The sequence below is a fragment of the Nyctereutes procyonoides genome, unplaced genomic scaffold, assembly GCF_905146905.1.
Source record: "Nyctereutes procyonoides isolate TBG_1078 unplaced genomic scaffold, NYPRO_anot_genome, whole genome shotgun sequence".
Lineage (NCBI taxonomy): Eukaryota > Metazoa > Chordata > Mammalia > Carnivora > Canidae > Nyctereutes > Nyctereutes procyonoides.
In genome coordinates, this window is record NW_026575120.1 from 25,154,602 (window position 1) to 25,179,382 (window position 24,781).

At 37.0% G+C, this 24,781-nt stretch overlaps 1 protein-coding gene across 12 annotated transcripts in view; it reads left to right on the forward strand.

Moving 5' to 3' along the window:
- The window catches only part of KMT2C (lysine methyltransferase 2C), a 282,347-nt gene that overhangs the window by 58,665 nt on the left and 198,901 nt on the right, over positions 1 to 24,781 (forward strand). The window lies entirely within an intron of this gene.

Consider the following 24,781-nt stretch of genomic DNA (forward strand, 5'->3'; position numbering starts at 1 on the left):
CCCTCAAATAAATAAATCTTAAAAAGAAAAAAAGAAAAAATAGGGCACAGAAAAAGTAAGATGCAGTTCCCCCCAAAACCTGGATTTCTGACTTAATATACTGAAGAAAATATTTGTTTCAGAGTGAATACTGAAACTTGAGTTTGTTAATTGTGTAGCATGATTCATAATTATTGTTTCGTATTAACTGGTTAAGGAACATGTGACTGGCAAGTAAATAGGTGAATGTGCAGATGTAAATCTAGAATTGGGTATAAAAAATGAATATCTAAATATCTACTTTATACAAAGAAAGATTCTTGCAGGTTCTGGGCAGGGTAAGAAACTCAAAAGAAGTATGTCTGCCTTAGAGAACTTACAGTCCAGATACGAAACAAAAAGTAAAAAAGTTAAAAAAATATATCTATATAAATAAATAAATCCATTGCCTCTATAGTTAATTAACAAATCACAGTTTAAATGATAATGAAAGGCATCTATAAAAGATGTCAAGATAGGACATAATTAATGGTACTAAGTTGGATAGGGCTTGAGAGAAGAAGAGAAGATGTGTAGGCAAGGATTTTTAAGAGCTTATTTGAGAGGGAGAGAGAGCACGTGTGCACATGCATGTGCATATGAGAGTGCATGAGAAGCGGCCTGAGGGGGGTGGGCAGAAGGAGAGGGAGAAGCAGACTCCCTGCTGAGCAGGGAGCCCAATGTGGGGCTTGATCACTGAATTCCAGAATTATGACCTAAGTCGACGTTTAACTGACTGAACCACCCAGGTGCCCCAACTTTTTTTTTTTTTAAAGATTTATTTTTTATTTTAGAGAGAATGAGTGTGTGAGTCCGGGGAGGGGCAAAGAGAGAGGGAGAGAATCTCAAGCCGACTCTCAGCTGAGCATGGAGCCCTACATGGTCTCAATCTCACAACCCTGAGATCATGACCTGAGTCGAAACAAAGACCCTGAGGCTTAACTGACTGATCCACCTGGGCACCCCTTAAGTTAACTTTTTAAATTGTGAACTTTCATATTCCTTTCTTGCGTACATAATTTTACATATAATTATATGCTGTTTAAAGAATAACATTTTTGTGTGCCTACCTTTAGTTTAAGAAATAGGATATTTTTGAAGTTCCCTAAAATGCCCTTCCATGATCACACCACTTCTTTCTCTCTAAAGTAATAAAGTTTGTGTTTAACATTTTCTTGGTTCTTTTTATAGTTTCTGAAAACCATGTTTCTTTTTTTTTTTAAGATTTTATTTATTTATTCGTGAGAGACAGAGAGAGAGAGAGAGAGAGAGAGAGAGAGAGAGAGGGTTTCATTTCTGCATTGAGATTTCCCCCCCATATTTCATCTCATGTTCACATTTCCCCTTTGGTAGTTAGACATTCTATCTATATTGTTTTTGTGTCTACCCTAGAAATATTAGCATAAATATTTATCTAAAATGTAACATGAATCAACAATTCACCTTACTCCTGAGCAGCAACAACTTTAAAATGGTTTACTCTGATCACCCTGCATTCTGACATACACGACATGCTCTTGTTGTCCATCATGTGAGTCCTTACTGTTACCCCATGTATCAGGCCTGATGTTCATCATCTTTCATGAAGTCAGTTTTGTTTAGAAATAGTAACAAGTTCACTCTTTGTTCTTCACCATTCCCTCATTCATCTCAGATTTTCCTTCTGGGAAAGTTTTTATTCTTTCTGAAACCTGAGGAAATTAGTTGGCATCTTCTGAAGGTACAAAAGTCTCGTGTTTTTCTAAAAACTTGCTCTCTTCTTTGAAAGATAGTTTTACTATCTTTATAGTACTTTGTGTATATACTTGGTCACAATTTAAAATGTATTTATTTTCTCAATTGTAGTTACAAACCATATCAGTGCATCTAAGGTATGTGAAGAGGTCAACTTTCCTGGGTGATACTGAATGCTTTTCAGAACAATTATACCAGTTCACATTCCTATTAATTAGAGTCTAACTGTTCCTGTTGCCTTAGTTTCTTTTTTCTTTTTCTTTTTCTTTTTCTTTTCTTTTCTTTTCTTTTCTTTTCTTTTCTTTTCTTTTCTTTTCTTTTCTGTCTTTTTTCTTTTTCTTTTTTCTTTTCTTTTTTCTTTTCTTTTCTTTTCTTTCTTTTCCTTTTTCTTTTTTTTTTAAAATTTATTTATTTATGATAGTCACAGAGAGAGAGAGAGAGAGAGAGAGAGAGAGAGAGAGAGGCGCAGAAACACAGGCAGAGGGAGAAGCAGGCTCCATGCACCGGGAGCCCAACGTGGGATTCGATCCCGGGTCTCCAGGATCGCGCCCTGGGCCAAAGGCAGGCGCTAAACCGCTGCGCCATCCAGGGATCCCTCCTTTTCCTTTTCCTTTTCCTTTTCCTTTTTCTTTTCTTTTCTTTTCTTTTCTTTTCTTTTCTTTTCTTTTCTTTTCTTTTCTTTTCTTTTCTTTTCTTTTCTTTTCTTCTTTTTTCTTTTTTCTTTTTTTTGTTGTTGCCTTAGTTTCTTACCAGCTCTTGGTATGATTAGATGTAAAGCATTTCCATAGATGAGAAATATCTCATCTCATAGATGCAATATTCTCATTTGCATAGATGAGAAATATCTTAATATTGTTTCAGATTTCATTTTTCTTGTCTGTGAGATTCATCACCTTTTCCATCTTTTTCTCGTCTTTATTTTTCAACTGAAAAACTGCTCTTTGCCTTTGTTTAAGATGTTTTCATAGCTCAAAAATGTAATTTGCTCATAAATCTAGTTTGGTAATGTATGTCTGCTGGAGTTTAGTTCATTTCCATGTTTTATAATTATTAATACGTGCCTGGATTTATCTTTACCATCTTATTTTATACTTATTATTTATACTTATTTTCTATCCTCTCCATGTTTGTTTTTGAGTTGTTTTCTACTTAGAGTATTTCTGTTGAGAAATTTGGTGGTTTTGATTTTTGATCCTTTGTAAATATATTTCCCCTTCCTCACAATAATTTTAGTACTTTTTTTTATCCTGTCTTTGTATATTTCACCACAAAACATGGTTTTGAAAATAGTTTATTTGAAACACAAGAAGATTTAAAAAAATGGGTTAATAAAAAAAATAAAAATCGGTTAATACTTTTTAAAAAATAGATTTAATTTTTTAGGGCAGTTTTAGTGTTCTAGAATTTCACAGAAAGTACAGTTTCCATATATCCCTCACACCAAGAAGATCTCTTTAAAAGGAAATTTCAGGCAAAGTAGATGTTAATTTTAAAGTTTGGCATTTTTAATTCAAGGGCCTTCTGAAAAATTGAATTTTTCAATGAATTTCTTGTGTTTTTGTTTTTTAAATTTTTTGAACTGTCATTTTTTTTTTTTAAGATTTATTTATTTATTCATGAGAGACACAGAGAGAGAGACAGAGAGAGAGAGGCAGAGACATAGGCAGAGAGAGAAGCAGGCTCCTTGCAGGGAGCCCGATGCAGAACTTGATCCTGGATCCTAGGATTACACCCTGAGCGGAAGGCAGATACTCAGCTACCTTGCCACCCAGGCATCCCATGAACTGTCATTCTTAACAAATGATCATACTACACAAGTATCTATCAATGGGAAATTTTGTATGGATTTACTGGAAACTTTTTCATTGTAAAATGGTAAAATAAACAACAGCAAAAAGTGATTATCTTTTAGGTATTCCTTAGGAAGTTTTATTTTTATTTATGATGATTATGATACATTCTTCACTCCAAATGTTCTAGTCTTTGTAAAACCAACCTAAACCCAGCTAAACCGTTACACATGTAGACACTGTTGTATGTAATTATCAGTTATAAGTATACCCGATAGAAAGATCTCACATTGATTATGTAGGAGGATTGATGCCATTTTAACTGATTATGCTAATTTTGAGCTGCTGTGATGATTACTGGCTATTTAATGGGAATATGGTTACTCTTGATTTTTCTCTGAGTTAGCTTTAATTCCTTTTTGCTATGTAAATTTGCCTTGGTAGTTACTTGCATAGTGTTTTAGTCTATAATTCTCAGAAGATTTTTCTCTAAAACCTTTTTGACACAAGACTAAATCAGAGGGACACCTGGGTGGCTCAGTGGTTGAGCATCTGCCTTTGGCTCAGGTTGTGATCTCAGGGTTGTGGGATCGAGTTCCGCATGGGGCTCCCCTCAGGGAGTCTGCTTCTCCCTCTGCCTATATATCTCTGTCTCTCTCTCTGTGTACCTCATGAATAAAATAAAATCTTAAAAAAAAAAAGACTAAATCAGAGCTGTATTCTATGCTCTGTATTTAGGATATTTTTGGTGTGGTTGTCTAATTTACACTCCTCATTGTGTTTTCCTGCAATTGCTCAGCTGAAGGTGTTCTCTCACTCTTTGCTAATTTGGTAAGTAAAATGATATCTCCTTTAATTTCCATTTTTAAAATTATGAGGTTGAATGTCTCATGTTTAAATACCATTTCATTCTCTTTTTCAGTTGCTGGTCATATTTTTCTATTGAGAATTTCATTTTTCTCCTATAAAAATATTACTGTATTCAAAATAATTTAAGATAAATTACTTAATATCCCACATGTGACGTATTTTAGGAGGAATAAAGGTCAAATTATACTTTGACCATAGAATAGTAATATTGTGACTTGATTTTTATTGTGTATGTATATGCATATACTTAGACATACGTCAAATTACTGAAGAAAATAGTCACAAGGATTTTTTTGCATCTTATACTTCAAATAATAGTGGGAACAGATTTTTAGTTTCAAGGTAGTTTTTTGTATTATATGGACTCAGTAATGATTAGAAGTATTAGGGATTGAAAGTTAGGCCACAGGCTTTGGTCACAGTGGCATTTCTTTTTTTTTAATTTTTTAAAAGATTTTATTTATTCATGAAAGACACACAGAGAGAGAAGTAGAGACACAGGCAGAGGGAGAAGCAGGCTCCATGCAGGGAGCCTAATGTGGGACTTGATTCCAGGACTCCAGGATCACACCCTGGGCCGAAGGCAGGCGCTAAACCGCTGAGCCACCCAGGGATTCCCCCACAGTGGCATTTCTGACTATCATTATAAACAACCCCAGACACCATAAACTGTTTCTTTATGTTTACATAGGACTCGAGAAGTATCATTAGATGAGTGCTGTCTGATTTTGGGAGGTTTGCTGTATATAGAGAGTAGGATAAGAAAATAACCCCTGAATTACTAGGCATAGAAGATAAAACACTTTCCCAGTGGTTCCCAAGAAAAAACATCTTTTAACTTCACCCCCATTTCTTAAATTGTAGATGAAGGTCTATTCTTTATAAAAACTCATGAGGGGTAAAAAATGAAAGGTCCTTCCTTGGCTTACAGTTTTCCTCCAGGCCTCAGAGGAGATCATTGTTAGAGGGTGCATATTCTAGATACTTTGCTGGGTGTTTGTATGTGCGCACACGTATACAAGTGTGCACACATAAAACATGCATGTTTGGGATCCCTGGGTGGCGCAGCGGTTTAGCGCCTGCCTTTGGTCCAGGGTGCGATCCTGGAGACCCGGGATCGAATCCCACGTCGGGCTCCCAGTGCATGGAGCCTGCTTCTCCCTCTGCCTGTGTCTCTGCCTCTTTCTCTCTCTCTGTGTGTGATTATCATAAATAAATAAAAATAAAAAAAAGATTTAAAAAAAACATGCATGTTTATGCATTTGTTTACACTTATAAAACACAGAATTGTATTTTGTTATGTACTTTTTATTTTTATTTTTTTGTTATGTACTTTTTCTCACGAGACTGTGTCATAGAGATTTTTCTAAATTAGCACAGATAGATCTGTCTCACTGTTTTAATGACTATTTAGAGATGGAAAGCCATTGAATGGATAGAGCATACTTTGTTCCCTCTGACCAGTTTTTATGTTGTTTGTACTATAGTGAACATACATGTATCTATGTGTGTTATCTCGATATACACATGAAGTAATATAGATTTCTAGGCATGAGATCGATAAAATGGTGTGCATATTTTATATTTTAATAGATACTGCTAAATTGCCCTCCAGTGTTATGCTGTTGCATTTCCATCCTTGCCAGCTGTCATGTATGAATTGTCTCTGCTGTATTCCCACTATTACTGAATATTATCGGTAGTTTTCATTTTTTGTTTCACTGTTTGATTTCTCTGATTACTTGGTCACAGATTGAACATTGTCATATTTTATAGGTCCATTCATTTTTGTCTCTGAATTGGTTGTTTGTGTTCCTGGTCTTGTTTTCTATTAGCTTTATATTTCAATTTTGGTTTCTTTCTGGTTTTCTTTATGTTCTTGAGTAAAGTTACACTTTATGTTCTTGAGTTATGCTTCTCATTAAAATTATTCTTAGAAACTTAATTTTTTAAAAATTTATTTATTTATGATAGTCACAGAGAGAGAGAGAGAGAGGCAGAGACATAGGCAGAGGGAGAAGCAGACTCCATGCACCGGGAGCCTGATATGGGATTCGATCCCGGGTCTCCAGGATCGCGCCCTGAGCCAAAGGCAGGCGCCAAACCGCTGCGCCACCCAGGGATCCCTCTTAGAAACTTAATTATTGTAACTCATTTCAGGTCATTTGTTTGCATTTAAATTTATTATTGTTGCTGTTTGTTCAGCATGAAGGTTATTGTGTTAGGTGTTCTATGTTGATCTGACAGGCTTCTAGAACTCTTAGCTTAGTTGATTAACTTGCATATTTATTCCATATTTTCTCTCTTTTTAAAATATTTATGAATTTTAGAGAGAGCATGCTGGTGGAGTCAGGGGGAGAGGGAGGAAGAGGATCCTCAAGCAGTCTCTCTGCTGAGTGCCAGACTGGACTCAGGACTCAGTATCAAGACCCTGAGATCTGAGATCTTGACCTGAGCTGAAACCAAGAGTCTGATGCCCAGGTGCCCCATCTCTCTCTCTCTCTCTCTCTCTCTCTCTCTCTCTCTCTCTCTCTCTCTCTCTCTCTCTCGACTATAGTTGACACACAGTGTTACATAGTTTCAGGTGTACAGTTATTAATTTGGTAAGTTTATACATCATGCTGCATTCACCACAAGTGTGACTACCATTTGTCCAATTACATTGCTATTATAGTATCATTGACCATGTTCCTTATGCTGTGCTGTGCCTTTTATGCCTGTGACTTATTCATCCCATAACTGGAAGCTGTGTCTCCCTCTCCCTTGTATCCATTTAGCTCAGTTCTTCATTTGCCTCTCCTCTGGCGACCATCAGTTTGTTCTCTGTATTTTAGGTCTCAGTCTGCTTTTTGTTTGTAATTCATATTTAAGTAGATACTGGTGATGTTGTATGCCAACAGTAACAGTTTTGTTTATTCCTGAGTGATATTAAAACTTTATTTCTTTTTATTTTTCTTGATGACACAACATTCAGTATTGTGTAATATAGCTTTCTTTTAAAGTTTGACTCCATATGAAACTTTTCTGTTCAGCAGGAGGCAGAACTATAACTTGCTTATCTTTAGAATGGTTAGGTAATTATCTCAATTCTAGTTATTAGAATTATAAAACCTTTGTATTCACTCAACAAAACATGTATTCAGTGCCTGTATTATGTCTGGTGCTGTTAGGTGTTGGGAGTGCAGCAGTGAAAAGAACAAACTTGAGAATTGTCTGGGAAGCCTCTAGACCACCGAGAAAACAGGGAGGCCATGAATTGCAGTAGAGCCAATGGCTAAGAATGTTGGTTATGGAGATAGGCCTCTTGAAAAATTTGGGCATATTCCTTTTCTGAGCTTCATATGATTCATGTGTAGAATAAAGATGGTAATAGAACAGTGCCTCTTACTTACTAAATGCTCAGTAAAGGTTAATTTATAATTCCCAATTAAATAGTAGCAAGAAAAATGATGATAACTCTAGGCTGTTAGTCTAATAGTGAAAAGATTTATATTTGAAATATATCCTTTTATTAGAGACACACAGAGAGAGGCAGAGACACAGGCAGAGGGAGAAGCAGGCTCCCTGTGGGGAGCCTGATGGTGGGACTCTTCCCCGGACTCCAGGATCACGCCCTGGGCTGAAGGCTGCGCTAAACTGCTGAGCCACCTGGACTATATTTGGAATATATTCTGAAGGTAGAGCTGACAGGATTTGCTGATAAGACATATGGGAAATGAGAGAGGAACCGAAGGTAAGGAACTGAGCTATGTGGATGATTGGTGCCGCTCTTTATTGAGATGGGAAAACTGGAAAAAGATCAAATTTTGGAGGTATGCCAAGGTATGAAATTTGTTTTTTTACATGTAAACTTTGATATGCTTGTTTGATTCCAAGTGGAGTTGTTGAGTAGACAAATATTAGCTGTAATTCAGTGGAGAGGTTAGGGGGATCAAGGAATTTGGGGATTGTCAGCACATATGTAAAGGGACTGGGTGAAATTACTGAGGGAACGAGCCTATTGCATATAGAGAAGAGGTTCAGTGACTGAGCCCTGGACACTCTATTTTTCCTGGTTCAAAGAACTAGAAAAGAAAATGAGATGAAGCAGCCAACGTGGTAGAAGAATCAGGAGAGTGTTTTGTCCAAGAAGCCAAGGAGAAAATGATCCCTTGTATCATGAGCATCTGACAGATTGAAAATTGCGCATTGGAGTTGGCGAGCTGTAAGTCCTTGGTAAGACCAAACCAGGAAGTCTTCAGATGTGACAGGAACACAATCATTATGCTAGATGACAGGCCTAAACTGGGACTGTCCAGGCAAACGCAGTTGTATGTCACCCTGTTCATTAGTGACCCTGATAATAGACATTGCAGTGGAATGTGGGAAAGGACATTTAGTTGGAGAGGTGTGGAGCTGAAGTGGAGAACAAGGTACAGAACTTTTTCGAGGAATTTTGCTATAAGGATGGTGCAGAGAAGTAGAATGGTAGCTAGGAGGGGATGTGGAGTCCGGAGAGGGCTTTCTTTTTTTGAAAGATTATTGTTACTGCAGTAACTTTATATACTGATGGGACTGATTTTCAGAGTAGGAAAAACTGATCAAGCAGGAGAGGAAGAGAATAGCTAGAGATGGAAAGTTCATGAAAAGGAGAATGTTGTCCAGAACACATGTAGAGGGATAGGTGTTAGCCAGGAACATAGTGTGTTTAATAGGAGAGAAGGGTAGGGTATATGGAAAAAGAATTCAGGAGAATTGGAAGATTTGGTAGGAGGAGGATTCGGAACTCTTTTCTTACTACTTCTGTTTTGCCATTGAAATTCTATCAACTAAGGGTGAAGAATGGAGAGTCTTAAATGTTTGAAGACGGGGAAGGGTATGAAACAATTCTATAAGGTGATAGAGAGTAAACTGACCAAAATAGAAAGATTGCTGGGCAGCAGTGAGTGGCTGCTTGAGGTGTGAGGTTAGAACTACAAAGCTAAACTACTAGCCTCTGTTATATTTTTGTTCCTCAGGATTGACTTTTTTTCAGGCAAGTATAACAGAAGGAAATTAAGGCAGAAATTATTGAGGATATATGTAACAGTGATTATAGTTACTGACGTGAGATCCAAGATGGAGAAGGAGGTTATAAAGATAAGGGGGACAAGAGAGGGTCATGATGATGATAGCAAACAATCAGTGTATATCAGGTAACTGGCATTGTAAATATTTTGCATTAAACCATTTTTTAAAATTTTTATTTATTTATGATAGGCACACAGTGAGAGGGGGGGGGCAGCGACACAGGCAGAGGGAGAAGCAGGCTCCATGCACCGGGAGCCCGATGTGGGACTCGATCCCGGGTCCCCAGGATCGCGCCCTGGGCCAAAGGCAGGCGCCAAACCGCTGCGCCACCCAGGGATCCCTGCATTAAACCATTTTTTAAAAATTACTGAATTATGGCTGACATACAATGTTTTATTAGTTTTAGGTGCACAGTGTAGTGATTTGACAATTCTACATGTTATGCAGTGCTCACCACAGTAAGTGTAGTTACTGTCACCATTCAGTGTTATTACAGTGTCATTGACTGTATTTCCTGCGCTGTACTTTTCATCTGTGACTTAATCTATTTTATAGCTGGAAGTCTGTGCCTCCTTTTTTTTTTTTTTTTAAAGATTTTGTTTATTTATTCATGAGAGACAGAGAGGCAGAGACAGAGGGAGAAGCAGGCTCCCTGCAGGAAGCCTGATGCAGACCTCGATCCTAGGACCCTGAGATCACGACCTGAGCCGAAGACAGATGCTCAGCCGCTGAACCACCCAGGTGTTCTAAGTTTGTACCTCTTAATTCCCTTTACTTATTTTACCCATCCCCCTGTAAGGGCTTTACATTTAATTCTTGGAGCAGTCCTGTGGGGTTGTGTTATTATTACCATTTTAAAGATGAGGAAATTGAGGCATAGAGTTTGATCAGGTTGCACAGGGTCATATAGCTGATAGTCAGCTTTTTAATCCAGGCAGTCAGGCTCCAGAGTGCATGCTTATAACGGCTACATTACTTCTGCCTCTTAGTTGGACTGTGAGAAGCTGGTAGGGTAGATGAACTGGCAGATCGTGTAAGGTTGAAGAATTAATGGAGTGAGGTCCTGGAAGGAATAATACTAGTATGAACATGGATGTACAATTATTTGTTTAGGTCCCTGCTTTTAACTTATTTGAGAGTGTGTGGGTTTATGTGTCCCAGGCCAGTGTAGTGAAATCCTAAAACACTTAGAGGAGAGGTGAACTCGGGACTTATAAGATCTTTTCCTTGCCCATTTGATGTGTGAAGGCCTGAGTAGTGGGCTTCTGAATTAAAACTGTGGCTTTTGGTAGTAAATATAGGCATTGGCCCTAGGTAGCTAGCTACCCCCACTTGCAACAAATTGTTTTTATTTTATTTATTTATGTTTTTAAAGATTTTATTTACTTATTTGACGGAGAGAGAGAGAGAGAGAGAGAGAAGCAGGCTCCATGCAGGGAGCCAGACGTGGGACTTGATCCCGGGTCTACCGGGATCACGCCCCAGGCCAAAGGCAGGAGACAAACCACTGAGCCACCTGGGCTGCCCGCAACAAATTGTTTTTAGTTAGGTTTTGGAGGAAGCAGTAGTTTTATTGACCTCAGCAGAGGAGTTCATGGATCTCCCCAGTATGTCACCCTTACTGCTCTTTAACTTCAGCCAGTTAAGTGACTTTGAATAACTTATGTAACCATTCTTAATTTGAATTTGATTATCTGTAAAATGGGAAGAGTATACCTAGTTCAGGACAGTTAAGAGGATTCAGTGAGAATAATATAGTAACATTTTGTTGTTGTTTTGTTTCTGTTTTTAAAGTAAATTTTACCCCCAACATGAGGATAGAATTCTCAACAGTCCCCTTGCCCCCACCCTGAGATCAAGCATCACATGCTCTACCAACTTAGCCAGCCTGGTGCCCCAGTAATATATGGAGGGGGTGTGTGTCCATGTATTTTGAAGTTCGGTTATTAGGTACATACACATTCAGAATCAGAATTTTTTGTTACTGGTGAATTGACCCAGTTATTAACATGTGATATCCCTATTTATCCCTGGTATCTTAAATTTTTTTTTTTTAATTTGAGTATAGTTGACACATCTGGTAATTTTTTTGTGTGTTTTGAAGTCTGCTTTATTATAGTATTAGGATAGCCACTCCTACTTAATTTAGATTAGTGTTGCATAGCTATATCTGTTTCCTTAAATATGTCATTGCATTTGAATTGAGTTTCATGTAGATAGCATACAGTTGGGTCATGTTTTATTAATCAATTCTGATAATCTCTGTATTTTTAAATTTAATTTTATTTTTAAAGATTTATTTATTCATGAGAGACAGAGAGAGAGAGAGACAGACAGACACAGGCACTGAGAGAAGCTGGCTCCATGCAGGGAGCCTGATGTGGGACTCGATCCTGGGTCTCCAGGATCATGCCCTGGGCCAAAGGCAGGGGCTAAACCACTGAGCCACCCAGGGATCCCTAATCTCTGTATTTTATTTTATTTTATTTATTTTATTTATTTTATTTATTTTATTTATTTATGATAGGCACACAGTGAGAAAGAGAGAGGCAGAGACACAGGCAGAGGGAGAAGCAGGCTCAGGCTCCATACACCGGGAGCCCGATGTGGGATTCGATTCCAGGTCTCCAGGATCGCTCCCTGGGCCAAAGGCAGGCGCTAAACCACTGCGCCACCCAGGGATCCCCCTATTTTATTTTATTTTATTTTAAAAAATATTTTATTTACTTATTCATGAGGGACATAGAGAGAGAGAGGCAGAGGGAGAAGCAGGCTCCATGCAGGGAGCCCTGATGTGGGACTCGATCCCAGGACTCCAGGACATGCCCCGGGCCAAAGGCAGGTGCTAAACTTCTGAGCCACCCAGGGAACCCAATCTCTGTATTTTAATTGGAATAACTAGTCCACTTACATTTAGTGTAATTATTAATTTGTCTCAATTTAGTCCTGTCATTTATTTGTTTCTAATGATTTATTATTTATTTTGGTTTTTATAATTTTTATTTCTAAAATTTCTACTTGGTTCTTTTTTGTATCTTTTCTTTCTTTCCGGATATCTATTCTAAATTTTGTCTTAAGAGTTTTCAAATGTTTTTCATTTGAACATTTTATAATAGCTGCCTTAAAGTGCTCATCAGATAATTCCAACCTCTGTGTCATTTTATCATTGGCGTTTAGTCATTGTATTTTTTCATGTGATTTGACATTTTTGTAGTTCTGTGTGTATCAAGTAATTTTGAATTGTTTTCTGAATGTTTTGAATCTTTAGTTATAAGACTGTGGGTTTTAAAAACACCTTATGGAGAATGTTGATATTTTTGATTTAGCAGGCACTTGGCCTGGGTACATAAGGCTACAGGTTTCAACCAGGCTTTTGTGGGCTGTGGTAAGTTCAGTTTAATTTTCACAGCTTTCCCAGTGATGTTTTTGTCTGTACTCTGTGTGCAGTGCCAAGTTGTCAGTCTGCAACTTGGCCAGGGGTCTTTAACTCAGCCCTGAAAGTCTCTGTTACACTTACTAGGATCACGTCCATCTGTGGGCCCATCTGTGGGCCGGTTGTGGGTCAGCTCAGTCAGACTCTTTCTGCATCTTAGCACTCACTTCTGGGTGTCAATCTGTTCAGTTCAGGCCAGGGGATACTGGAGAGGTGAAGAGGGTAAACTCGGTACTTTGGCAGTACTTGGAATTCTGGTGTCTGTTCTTAATCATCCTGCTGTTCTATATTTTTCAGGAAACTCAAATAGTTGTTCCATGCATTATATCCATGTTTTATCGTTGCAATCAGTGGCAGTAAAAGTTTGGCATATATTCTTCCATCTTACATAGAACTGGAATCCCTTGATAGCCTTTTGTCATTTCTTTTTGAGTGTTCCTTATTTTTGTATATTTTTTTTATTGGAATTCGATTTGCCAACATATAGCATAACACCCAGTGCTCATCCCGTCAAGTGCCCCCCTTCAGTGCCCATCACCCAGTCACCCCAACCCCTCGCCCACTTCCCCTTCCACTACCCCTTATTTGTTTCCCAGAGTTAGGAGTCTCTCATGTGCTGTCACCCTCACTGATATTTCCTGCTCATTTTCTCTCCTTTCCCCTTTATTCCCTTTCACTATTTTTTATATTCCCCAAATGAATGAGACCATATAATGTTTGTCCTTCTCCGACTGACTTACTTCACACTCTCCAGTTCTATACACGTTGAAGCAAATGGTGGGTATTTGTCGTTTCTAATGGCTGAGTAATATTCCATTGTATATATAGACCACATCTTCTTTATCCATCATCTTTCGATGGACCCTGAGACTTCTTCCACAGTGGCTGTTGTGGACATTGCTGCCATAAACATGGGGTGCAGGTGTCCTGCTGTCTCACTGCATCTGTATCTTTGGGGTAAATCCCCAGGAGTGCAATTGCTGGGTCGTAGGGCAGTTCTATTTTTAACTCTTTGAGGAACCTCCACACAGTTTTCCAGAGTGGCTGTACCAGTTCACATTCCCACCAACAGGGCAAGAGGGTTCCCCTTTCTCTACATCCTCTCCAACATTTGTTGTTTCCTGTCTTGTTAATTTTCACTATTCTCACTGATGTGAGGTGGTATCTCATTGTGGTTCTTTTTTTTTTTTTTTGTATTCTTTTTATTGGAGTTCGATTTGCCAACATATAGCATAACACCCAGTGCTCATCCCGTCAGGTGCCCCCCTCAGTGCCTGTCACCCAGTCACCCCAACCCCCTGCCCACCTCCCTTTCCAGTCTTTTGTCATTTTTATATGTGTTTTTTAAAGCAAAAGCAGGCTTTAATTTCATTTTCTTGCATTATCTTTATTTTGATTCGTATAGCAGGTATAATTTATATAAAAAATTGATGGTAGAGTGTTCTGTTTTTTATTCTATGAAACCAGTCTTTATGATGGATATTGGATTTTGCTGTCAATGTAATGCCAACCAAAGAAAGAATTGGGAAGTGTTCCTTCCTTTATTATTTCTTGGAGGTAGTGTAGAATTAGTATTATTTCTCAAACATTTTATAGAGTCTATCATTAAAGACATTTGGGATTGGAATTTTCTTTGTGGGGACGCTTATACTTACAAATTCAGTTTTATTTTATTTTTATTTATTTATTTATTTTTAGATTTTTTTTTTTTTATTCAGAGAGAGAGAGAGAGAGAGAGAGAGAGAGAGAGAGAGAGGCAGAGACACAGGCAGACAGAGAAGCAGGCTCCATACAGGAAGCCGGACATGGGACTCGATCCCAGGTCTCTAGGATCACACCCCAGGCTGCAGGGGGCACTAAAATGCTGCGCCACCAGGGCTGCCCAGCAAATTCAGTTTTAAAAATAGACTTTGGGTTATTCAAGTTTTCCATTTCTAATCTTGAGTCTTTGGTAATTTTGGGCCTTTCAAACATTGTGACCATTTAAGTTGTTGGTTTATTGACATAAAATTATTTATAATAATTTCTCATTCTTTTTAATGGGTATTGTCTTTCTGGTGATAACCCCTCTTTCAGTTTTTCTCTTGGTAGTTTATGTATTTTCTCTCTCTCCTCCATCATTTTTGCTGGCAAAATAACTATTTTATTAACTCTTTCAAAGAACCATCTGGGTTTCATTGATCTTTGGGGAATATTTCATTGATTTTTAAAAATTATTTATTATTGTGTTCTTATGTCACTGCTTTTGGCTTTTTATTATTCCTTTTCTTATGGTTTAATTAGATTTTTGTTTTCTAATTTCTTAAAGTGGAGGTTTATGCTATTATTATAGTTGAGATCTTTCTTATTTTCTCATGTAACTATTTAAAACTGTAAATTCCCCTTTATTTACTGCTTACCTGAATCTAACAAATTTTGAAATGCTGTATTTTCATTGAGTTCAAGCTGTTTTCTAATTTCTTTGTCATTTCTTTCTTGACTAGTGGGTTATTTAGAATTGTGTGTGTGTTTACCAGATATCTGAGGATATTGCTTATATATATTTTGTTTCTAATTTAATTCCATTAGAGAACATGTTTGGTATTCTATCAGCTTTTTAAAATTAATTGAACTTCGTGTTAAGGACTACAGTTTGGCTTATTCTGGGGATTGTATTCTGTTATTACGTGTATTCTATGGTCAATTTAAGTCTACGTGGTTAATAGTCTTAAGTATTCTGTGTCTTTGTTGAGTTTTCTGTCTAGTCATATCAATTATTTTTTTTAAAGATTTTATTTATTTATTCATGAGAGACAAAGAGAGAGAGAGGCAGAGACACAGGCAGAGGGAGAAGCAGACTCCATGCAGGGAGCCCGATGCGGGACTCGATCCCGGGACTCCAGGATCACGCCCTGGGCCAAAGGCAGACGCTCAACCGCTGAGCCACCCAGGCATCCCTAGTCATATCAATTATTGAGCAGTGTTGTAGTATAGAAGTATAATTGTTGATTTAAATATTTCTGTTTTCAGTTATCAGTATTTTGAAGCATTGGGTACATAGATATTTAGGATTATTATCTCCTTGATGAATTGGCTCTTTTATCATTATGTGATGTCTGTTTGTAGTTCTTATAATATTCCTTGTTTTAAGTTTATTTAGTAATATAGTTCCTGTAGCTTTCTTTTGAATAGTATTGTCACATTATATTTTTTCATCTTTTTGTTCTTTTATCCTACAAATGTCTTTAAAGTATGTATCTTGGGGATCCCTGGGTGGCGCAGCGGTTTGGCGCCTGCCTTTGGCCCAGGGTGCCATCCTGGAGACCCGGGGTCGTCGGGCTCCCGGTGCATGGAGCCTGCTTCTCCCTCTGCCTGTGTCTCTGCCTCTCTCTCTCTCTGACTATCATAAATAAATAAAAAAAATTAAAAAAAAAACTCATCAAAAAAAAAATAAAAAAATAAAGTATGTATCTTTTAGACTGCATATAATTGGGTCTCACTTTTTAAATTTAAACTGATAATTTCTGCTTTTTAATTTAAAATTTTTTCATCATGATAAATGTAGTCTTTAATTCCATCACCTATTTTGGCCATCTCCCTATCCACCTCCCCTCTGGCAACCCTCAGGTTGCCCTGTATAGTTGAGTCTCTTTCTTGGTTTGTCTCTCTTTTTTTCTTTGTTCATTTATTTTGTTTCTTAAATTTCACAAGTGAGTGAGAGCATATGGGATTTGTCTTTGACTGACTTATTTTGCTTAGGCTTTCTTTATACTCTCTAGCTCTATCCATGTTGCAGATGGCAAGACTTCTTTTTATGGCTAAATAATAGTCTATTATTAGTATACTACATGATCTTTATTCATCTATCACTGGACACTTGGGATGCATTGATGGTTTGGTTCTTGTAAATAATGCTACTATAAGCTTAGGGGTGCATGTATCTCTTTGAATTAGTGTTTTTTGTATTTCTTGGGTAATTACCCATTAGTATGGTTACTGGATCATAGGGTAGTTCCATTTTTTTTTTTAAGATTTTATTTATTTATTCATGAGAGAGAGAAAGAGGCAGAGACACAGGCAGAGGGAGAAGCAGGCTCCATGCAGGGAGCCCGATGTGGGACTGGCCCAACATGGGACTGGATCCTGGGTCTCCAGGATCAGGCCCTGGGCTGAAGGTGGCCCTAAACCGCCCCCCCTGCCCTGGTAGTATTTTTGACTTTTTGAGGAACCTCCATACTGTTTTCCACAGTGGCTGCACCAGTTTGCATTCCCACCAATAGTGTAAGAAAGTGCCTTTTTCTTTGTATACTGGCCACTACCTGTTTCTTTGTTTTTTATTTTAGCCATCTGACAAATGTGAGGTGATATCTCATTGTAGTTTTGACTAGCATTTCCCTGATGATGAGTGATGTTGAGCATCTTTTCATGTGTCTGTTGGCCATCTGGATGTCTTTGGCGAAATGTCTGCAGGTGTCTCCTGCCCATTTTTAAATTGGATTATTTGTTTTTTGGGTGTTGTATAAGTTCTTTATATATTTTGGATACTAACCCTTTATGTGATATGTCATTTGTAAATATCTTCTCCCATTCAGCAGGTTGCCTTTTAGATTTATTGATTGTTGCCTTTGATATGCAGAAGCCTTTTATTTTGGTGTAGTCCCAGTGGTTTACTTTTGCTTTTATTTCGTTTGCCTCAGGAGACATGTCTAGAAATATGTTGCTATGGCTGATATCAGAAAAATTACTGCTTGTTGCTCTTTTCTAGGATTTTTATGGTTTCAGGTCTTACAGTTAGGTCTTTATTAGTTCATTTTGACCTTATTTTGGTGTATCATGAAAGAAAGTGGTCTGTTTTCATTCTTTTGCCTGTAGCTGTACATTTTTCCCAACACCATTTGTTGAAGAGACTTTTTCCCATTATATCTTCTTGCCTCCTTTGTCATAGACTGTGACTGTATAATTTTGGCTTAATTTCTGGGTTTTTCTCTCCTGTTCCATGGATCTATGTGTGTCTTTATGCCAGTATCATACTGTTTTAATTACTACTGTTTTATAACAGGAAATCTGAAATTGTTATACCTCCAGTTTTGTTTTTCAAGATTGCTTTGGCTATTGAGGTCTTTTGTGGTTCCATGCAAATTTTAGGATTGTTTTAGTTTTGTGAAAAATACTATTGGTGTTTTGATAGGGATTATATTAAATCTGTAAATTCCTTTGGGTTGCATAGACATTTTATTTAACAGGATTGATTATTTTTATTCTAATTGTAGTGTTAAACCTATTGCTACTTAACAGAATTAGTAATGTGAATGTGCTTAAATCTACTTGTTTTGTATTCTGTCTCTGTCCCATTTGTTTTCTTTGTTCACTTTTATTCTTTTACTACCTTTTTTTGGTTAATGGAGTATTTTTTTTTTTTTTTTTTTAGGATTCGGTTCTATCTGTATTTGACTACAACAAGCTGTGCATGTGTGTGTTTTCATAGGAGAGTTGCTCTAGGGTTTATGTCATAAATTTTTAACTTATCTGAGTCTTCCTTCAAGTAACATTTTTTCACTGCAAATGTACTATAATAAGACCTGTATACCAGTATACTTTATTTTCACTCTTCTGTGTTTTGAACTATTGTTACCATGCAGTTTAATTTTATATATATTATGTACTCTGGAATAAATTATAGTTTTTGCTTTAAACAATGAGCTAACTTTTAAGGAGATTAAAAATGAGAAAAAGTTTTATATTTACTCACATACTTACCATTTTCACCACTTTTTATTCCTTTGCATATGAATATCTTGATCCAGGTTTTTATTAAGTATCATTTTCCTTTTGTCTGAAGAATTTCCTTAACATGTTTTGTAATAAAAGTTTGGTGATGAATTTGTTTGAAAAAGCTTTTACTTTACTTTTGTTTTTGAAGGATGCTTTTTGCTGCATGTTTCATATAAGGTTTATGGGATTTTTTCCTTTAGTTTTCTTCAAGCACTTGAGTTATGTTATTTCACTGTCTCACATAGTTTAACATGAGAAATTTATAGTCACTTTTATTTTTCTTACTCTGTAAGTAATACTTCTTATCTTCTTATTTTATTTATTTATTCATGAGAATACACAGAGAAGAGAGAGAGAAGCAGAGACACAGGCAGAGGGAGAAGTAGGCTCCATGCAGGAGCCTGATATGGGACTCGACCCCGGGTCTCCAGGATCACACCCTGGGCTGCAGGTGGTGCTAAACCGCTGAGCCACAGGGGCTGCCCTCTTTGGCTGCTTTTAAGATTTTCTCTTATTACTCTATTCTGCAAATTGACGATAAAGTTACTGGTGTGTGTGTTTGTATGTGTTTGGGATTTTGTTGTACTTCTTGGATCTGTGGGTTTATAATTACATATTTTGCAAGATTTACAGCTCGGATTTCACTAAATATATACTTTTTGTTTGCTTTTCTCCAACTCTAACTTCACATTTTAGATTGGTTGCTGTCATCTCACAGGACTCTGTTGCTGTGTTTGTCTTTTTTCACTTTGTCTTGTATTTTGAGTAGATGTTGTTTGCTATATCTTTAATGTCAGTCATCTTTTCCTTTGCCCTTCCTTCCTTCCTTCCTTCCTTCCTTCCTTCCTTCCTTCCTTCCTTCCTTCCTTCCTTCCTTCCTTCCTTCCTTCCTTCCTTCCTTCCTTCCTTCCTTCCTTCCAAGATTTTATTTATTTATTCATGAGAGAGAGACACAGAGAGAGAGGCAGAAACATAGGCAGAGGGAGAAGCAGGCTCCTCAGAGGGAGCCCGATGTGGGACTCGATCCCTAGACTTGGGATCATGCCCTGAGCTGAAGGCAGACACTCAGCCACTGAGCCACCAAGGTGTCCCTTGGTTTGCCATTTCTGATCAGATGTTAATCAAAGTGAAAATTTTGATTTTTTTAATGTTACCTGTGAGTTCCATTTTAAGCATTTTTTTTACCATCTTCCATTTCTCTCCTTTCCTTCATTTTCCATTACATAAACATATGAGGTATATTGATAATAGCGATTTAATGTTCATGCTTGTCCCTTCTATCATCTCTGTTGTTTTCTGATTCTATTCCTTGATTTTCCTGGTCATTACTCACATATTCTTTTTACTTCTCTATATAGTTCATAAGTTTTTATTGGGTGCCATATTTGTGATTTTTTTTTTTTGTTGTTGGGAACTAAATTTTGTTGTAGTACTTTGACAAATGTTCACTTGTGTGTTTGTGTTTGCATGTTTAGTTGTGGAAAATTTTTATTCTCTTGAGGCTTATTTGTGAACTCTTTTAGGGATGGTCTAGAAGATAAGTTGTCGTAGGCTTCATTTAGCCTACTTTTAAAGGCATGTTCTAGTCTCTACTGAATATGTTATTATAGTCAGTGGGGTCTTGGCATTCTGGCTAGAGGGAACACAACTGACTCCTGGCTCGAAGCTTTGGGACTTGTTTGTATTGCAACTATGCTGTAAGTGTTCTTTCCTTGGAACTTATTCAGCCAAGTTCCAAGTTTGGGGTTTTATACCACTTTTATACAGATTGGTATTTAGATAAAAACTTGAGGGTACTCTTATGCAGATATCTGGATCTATCTCCCTGTACAACTCCTTCCCCTTGTGTGCTCTATCCCACAGTTTCTAGCCTCCTGAACCGACGATTTCTGTGTCCTCATTTTGGTACAATTGGAATTCCCCTTTCTGTGCTACAGTTTGCAAATTAACTCCATGCAGAAAGCCTTTGTGATAGTAGGGCTCACCTTGTTTATTTCCTATTGTCCAGGGATTACAGTCCTGTCCGTGCCTTTTGTTTAATGTGTAATAATGGTTGTTGCTTATATTTTGCCTGGTTTTCTAATTGTTTATGGCTGGAGGGTAATTTGAACCTACTCCCTGCTCCCATGTGGCTTTAAATAGAAGTTTGCTATATTATTTTAGGAACTCCAATTAGTTTTAATTTATAATAATAATATGTAACATTGGGTTTTTGGTGGAAGATTTTCTCAAATTAAATTAGTGGTATTATTTTACTTCAGATTTCTTTGCAGGAGAATGAATCAAAACTAAAGTGGAAGGCTTAAGAGATACAAAAGAAGAAAAGAAGAAGAAAAGCCAAAGAAAGATTGAGATAAATAATTTTTATGTTGCCATTTGTAATGAGACTCCAAAGTTTTTTTTTTTTTTTTTGAGACTCCAAAGTTCTATTAAAAGTCAAAGCCTGGAACATCTGAATGCAATATCGAAATGTAAAATGTATACATCTATTTTTACAGGTTTTTGACAAAGTATGACCATTATCTCTTGCATTCGGAAAAAAAAAGTGGATTCAGCAGCATTTGATTAGTCAGAACAATCACATACCTGAAGCCAGTAAACAGCAATAAAAAGGCATGCGTGAAATATGGGAAATTTGTTCATTTATTTATTTAAAAAGATTTTATTTATTTGGCATAGCACAAGCCAGAGGAGTGGCAGGTATAGGGAAAAGGAGAAGCAAGCTCCCTGCTGAGCAGAGAGCCCAACGTGGGGCTGGATCCCAGTACCCTGAGATCATGCCCTGACCGAAAGGCAGATGCTTAACTGGCTGAGCCACCCAGGTGCCCCAAAATATGGGAAATTAAAAAATGACTTGATGCTGATAAGTTGGTCCATTGATCAGAAGGAGAATAATTCTGATGGATTGATGAATGTAAAAAGCATGCCTTCCTTGTTGGTGCCAAAATGAAGAATTAAGAGAAAAAAGGAAGCAAAGCAAAAACTAAAAATTTCTTTTTGAGGAATACAGACAACTAATACATATGCACACACTCCCCATTCTCCCACCTTTAGATAAATAAAACAAGTTTGAAATAAAGCCAGTTGTCAAAAAACAGTAAGTTAGCAATGGTCAGGATAGTGGAGAATAAAACATAAAATAGAGCAAAACAGTGGTTTGGAAGTATAAATGACAAAGTCAGCTAAGTCATACATGTTTTGGTTTTTTTAACAGTGAGTATTCATAATCATAGAGTAATCATAAAGATTAAATTTTGAATTAATTTCTTATTCTCAATTCCATTGTAGCAGTCATGTTGGGATTACTTCAAGGATTTCTGGCCTCTCTGTATGTAGTCCTTTTATTGGTCTTTAGGTTTCTAAAAAAACTGATTCCTTTAAAAATTTTTTTCTTTGGCTTCGTATCTCTTCACTGTTCGTCTCACTCACTCTGTTGCCACCACAGTGTATTTTCTCTTTTCCTTCGACACTTAGATACTCTTATTTTACTAATTTTGATTTTGCTCTTCCTTCTACTTTAGTGTTCCTTTCCCAGATATCTGCATGGTTTGGTTCCTTTTGTACTTCAGATCTCTATTGAAATGTTTCCTTACTCGTATAAAATTTTATTTTGTAAGGTTTATTTTATAAATATCTTGTTTATTTTATTTTATTTTTTTTAAAGATTTTATTTAGTCATTCATGAGAGAGAGAGATAGAGAGAGATAGAGAGAGAGGCGGAGAAGCAGGCTCCAAGCAGGGAGCCTGATGTGGGACTTGATCCCCGGTCTCCAGGATCACACCCTGGACTGAAGGCAGCGCTAAACCACTGAGCTACCTGGGCTGCCCTATAAATACCTTGTTTAAAGTGGTAACCCCTCATTCTTTGCTTTAATTTTTCTTTCATATTGTGTGTCTCTTTTGTTACAAAGAGTAATGGACATTTCTTCTCACTAGAATGTAGTTTAGTGAAGGCAGAGATTTTGTTGTTTAATGCTGTACCCCATGTTTTAACAGAGCCAGACACAGGAGGATTGATTGAGTTGTCTAATGATGCTTGTTAACTATGTTATCTAAGTAATTGCTTAAAATGTTACTATATTTCATCTCAGCTTCTAAGAAGTGAGATGTGAAAATTTGTCATTGTGAATTTATCAAGTCCTTGTTCTGTAAATGTTTACTTTATACAATATGAGTACTTCTATTGAATTCCTGGGAAATTAATCTTTTTATCATTAAATAATGACAGCCAAGTTTAAGCCACTTATATTTACTGTGAAAACTGTATTTTTATTTAACTTCTTATTTTATTTTCCATGTATTATGTATTTTTTATTTTCCTTTTTGCCTGCTGTTGGATTGGCCAAACTTTACTCATCCCATCTGTTCTTTCCCCTTTGATTGCTTTATAGATGTCTCTTAAATTTAAACATAACTACTTAATAAATACTAAAGATAATTACCTTCTCCATTTTCCCACAAGTAATACAATCAACCTTGGATTCTTTTAGCCCCACTCAGTCCGTGTAGTCACTTACTCAGTTTTGTTTCCCCTTCACTCATGAAATTTGAAATGATGCCGTTTTCGCTGTTTGATCTAGTGTGTTATATTGACTAATTTCTAATATTAAGTCATGCTTGCATATTGATGATATTTACTAGTATTTTACTTAGTTTTTTTTTTTTTCCCATAGATTTGTTTTCAACCATGGTTTTTGGATATATTAGGATTTGGGTTCAAGTGTTTTAAGTTTTTTTGAGGGAAGGGGAGATTGCTTCAACTTTAAAAATTTCTTAGGGAGATGCCAAGTGGCTCAGCGGTTGAGTGTCTGCCTTTGGCTCAGGGCCTGAACTCGGGATTAGGGATCAGGGATCAGGGATCGAGTCCCACATCAGGCTCCCCTTCAGGAGCCTGTTTCTCCCTCTGCCTCTGTTTCTGCCTTCTCTTTGTGTCTCTCATGAATAAATAAATAAACTCTTAAAAAAAGTTTATTATGTTACATCTCCTTTTTGTTTTGATTATTATCATTTTGAAAGAAAGATTTAAATAGGTTTTCTAGGGCAGCCCCCGTGGCCCAGCGGTTTAGCGCCGCCTTCAGCCCAGGGCGTGATCCCACGTCAGGCTCCATCAGCCTGCTTCTCCCTCCGTCTCTGCCCCTCTCTCTCTCTCTCTCTCTCTCCCTCTCTCCCTCTCTCCCTCTCTCTCTCTCATGAATAAATAAAATCTTAAAAAAAAAAGTTTTTCTATTTAAAATAGATTTGTAACTTTTTCATATTAATCCTTTATTATTTTCTGTTCTCAGTGTTTTTCAACTTAAATACTGAGTTTGTCTTTTTAAGTAATAAAATAATTTAAAGCTCTCATTGTTTGAATATTACTGTCAATTTCTAAGTTTTTTAAATAAATTTATTTTTTATTCGTGTTCAATTTGCCAACATATAGAATAACACCCAGTGCTCATCCCATCAAGTGCCCCCCTCAGTGCCCGTCACCCAGTCACCCCCACCCCCTGCCCACCTCCCTTTCTACCACCCCTAGTTCTTTTCCCAGAGTTAGGAGTCTCTCATGTTCTGTCTCCCTTTCTGATATTTCCCACTCATTTTTTCTCCTTTAATTTCTAAGTTTTTAAAATACATAATATCGTGTTTTTTCTTATGTGTTTAGGGATCTTTTTTTTTTCTTCAACTCCTTTCTAGCCTTAATTTCTGAGATTTCCCAAAACTTAAAGGCGTTAGTGTTTCTTATTCTTTAAAAAAATTTCATTGGGTCAAAGAATCTCACTTTACCATGATTCTTATGTTTATTTGACATTACTGAAGTTAATTTTAGAAATTAAATTGTATTACTTTGTAAGATGTATGATTAAGTATATTCAGTATTTAATTTTTTTTGAGTGGTTTGCAAGTATATGCATCACTTTCATGTATGGAAGTGTCTTAAAAATATACTCATCTGGGCATCATTCCCCAATTTCACTAGATATAGAGGTATAACGCCGGGATGCCTTTGGCTCAGGGTGCAATCCTGGGTCTGGGAATGGAGCCCCACATCGGGCTCCCTCCGAGAAGCCTGCTTCTGTCTCTGCCTATGTCTTTGCTTGTCTTTCTGTGTCTTTGATGAAATGAATGAATGAATGAATGAATGTTTTTTTTAAAA